The following is a 3,237-nucleotide window of genomic DNA, read 5'->3' as shown; positions in this document are numbered from 1 at the left end:
ATGAATCAGTTTGCGTTTGGGAATTTTTCCTACAAGGATGATGATGTTGTGAACAATGGCATCCTACACAGTTGTAATACCAGCCCTTCCTTTTATCCTCAGAGACAGATTACAGTCTATTCAATGAAACACACAACTGTATTGTGTGTTGAGTTTTCTTGAAAACCAACCATTCTGGATCCCTTTCCAGTCTGGTTTTCACCCATGGCACTCCACAGAGCGTGCCCTTACAGTCTCGAATTAATTTTGCGTAGGCCAAGGCGAATGGCCTTTACTCTATCTTGCTACTCATCTGTCTGAGGGCCTTCGGACACTGTGGCCCACCGTCTCCTAATAGATTAATCTCGACTTTTGGTTCTCAGGCCTGTTCTCGATTGGTTCACATTCTTACTTGTCAGATCGATCTTTTTCAGTGTCTCGGGTGGTCAGGACCTCGTTCTTCTGTCCCCTTATAGTTGGAGTTCTCAGGGCTTCGTTTTGGGTCCCCCTGTACTCATACACACTCTCCCTGGCACATTATCAGTCCTTTTGGTTTCTCCTACCATCTGTACGCCAATGATACCCAACTTTACCTTTCCCACCCCCTAATCTTTCGCCAGAGCAGAGCAGCCACGTGTCATCCTGTTTAACAGCTGTCTCCCATGATGCACCCCTCGGTGTCTGAGCTCAATAGCTCCAAGCCCGAGCTTCTTGTCTTCCCTCCTAAGCCCACCCTCACTTCCTCCTTTTTATTTTGTCAATTAACATCTCTATCAGCCTGATGTCCAGGAAGCTCCACCGTCCTTGGTTTCATCTTTGATCTCTTTGTCCTTTATCCCTCAGATCCAGACTCAGCCAAAGTCTGCAGATATTTCTCTACATATTCCAAAATCCGGTCCATATCTTCAGCCTCTACCGCAAAGACACTGGTCCATGCCTAGTGGTCTCACGACTAGGGACTATGTACACTCCTCTTGGCCAGGGCTTCCCCTCTCATCTCCACCCATTAATTTCTATTAGATTCTAGCTGCATGCATTATTTCACTCGTCGCCGTTATGCTATTGTCTCCCCTTGTTGTCCTCCCTTCATTGGCTCCCTTTCCTTCCGCATCAGGTACAAACTTTTGCTACTCACCTTTAAAGCCCCTGCATGGGTGGCCCCTCTTTATTTAACCGATCCTTCTCTCCCCTAAATCCTATCGCCACTCTCGCTCTGGAACCAAAAGTCTCTCTCCCAACCCAGATCTTCTCTGCCGTCGGAGCCGTCCCTTCTCTCTGCTTGCCCCTATTCCGGGATCTTCTTCTCTGCATGCACGGCTCATCACTTCCCTAACCAGCTTAAGGCTGAGCTGGAAAACCATATTGTTAGGGAAGCGTTTCAGGGAATCTGTGATTGTCATCTGGTCTGTCTGCTAATATTGATGTGATGTGATGTTTTATATTTGATGTTTTAATTTGCTGTTTTCTTTTATATGTGGTTAATTTTATCTATTCCTTTTTAACTGTTACTATCTTAGAAATGTACGCCTTGAGCAGCTTTTATATTATCTTACGTTACTGACTGTGTACAGCGCTGTGCATTAATTGACAGCCGAGGGGTAGAAAGAAAGTAAGTTTAATAATAATAATAATGAATATTCACATTTAGCATAAAGCAGACACAAATCCTCCTTGCATATCCTCCCACCCTGAGGCCTTGCCATTCAACAATAGAACAATACACAGATTAATATGTAAATCACTCCTCCCAGCCTAGAGTCATACAGTATATATAGCCCCCACTCACTTCCATGACAGCATTCTCTGAAGTTGCCAGCCACAGATGCCGGCGAAACATCAGGAATAAACTATTCTAGAACATGGCCATATAGCCTGAAAACCCCACAAAAAACTAAGAATGTTATTCCATCACTTCCTTCTGGAAGTTTCTTAGAAGTTCACCTTTCTTTTCTTTTCTTTTCTTTTCTTTTTAAAAATGATTCTCCCCAGCACTTCAAAACAGCCCTGGACAGTCTGAACAGACATTTTCCCATTGCAACCATAGCACTTTTTACAAATGTAGCAAAGATGTGTACAGAAAGCAATGCTGCCTTTAGAGGTGTTCTCAGGTTTATCTGTGATATGCTACATATATATCCTTTTCTCAGCTATTTTTTTTAGCAGTTTCTGACTTCTCCCATTTGACATTTATTTCCTCCACTATATGTTTCATGGTTGCAAGAAAGAATGGGTGTGATAGGTGTGCCAATGTGTGAAGCAATGCTTTGAACACAGAGGTAACTCCATAACTTAGTAGTTTTCCAAACACTTAGACTAAGCCAGAAGTCACAAGAAGAGATCAGCAGTGATACAAAGCTTTGAGAAATTCAGAAGAGGAGAAGAATCAACGATTTTATCTCCACATATCAGTTTTCTAGCTTTACCTGGGCAATGTGCAAACTGTCAAAATCTTATGAGTCTACCTTTTACAGCTTCCCTAAGCGTATGAGCTGTTTTCTTGTTTCTTTTGTCCAGACTTATTTAAAATAGATGTTTGGCTTCAAACAAATAAAACTTTGATCAGGCTTTTTTTTCTTCTTTTTCTTCATTGCAAAGTCTATGATATAAAATATATCCTGAACTCATTCTGCAACAACTTTTGGTGGATCCACTTATGGCCATGAACATATTCCCTTAAATTCTGGGAGTTTTTCAAGCTACATTTATAGCTGTATAATTCCACTTTAATTGGCTTTAAAGGCTGCATTCCTATGAAATCCTGGGTTTGTAGTTTGATGAGGCATTGGAGCTCTCTGATTGAGAATTCTAAATACCCCCCCCCCCGCAAAACTGGAAATTCCAGGATTCCATAGGATTGAATTATAGCAGTTTAAAAGGATTCATGGTGCTATGATTGTATGCTTGTGCTTGTGTGTTGATCCTTTACATTATGAGTAGGAACCTATGGAGGATCAGATGTTGGTAGAATGCAGCCCTCATCATTCCTGAACAGCAGCCATGGTGGCTGAGTCTGGTGGAAGTTAGAGATTAATAACATTTAAGAAGCCACAGGTTCCTTTAGTTGTGTGCTTAAGGTCAAGCTGTGCAAGTCCTCACGGTGATGAACACTGGAGGGGTTCTGTAAAGTAAGGAAAACATTGAGAGGTTCTATGAAGTAAGACATACAACATCAGGGAAGGCTTCCATGTGCAGTTAATAAACAACACATGTACAGAGATTCTGTGTATCACCATGGTCCTCCATACTTTCCACTGTAGG

The sequence above is a fragment of the Sceloporus undulatus genome, chromosome 3, assembly GCF_019175285.1.
Source record: "Sceloporus undulatus isolate JIND9_A2432 ecotype Alabama chromosome 3, SceUnd_v1.1, whole genome shotgun sequence".
Lineage (NCBI taxonomy): Eukaryota > Metazoa > Chordata > Lepidosauria > Squamata > Phrynosomatidae > Sceloporus > Sceloporus undulatus.
Note: the sequence above shows the minus strand (reverse complement) of the source record.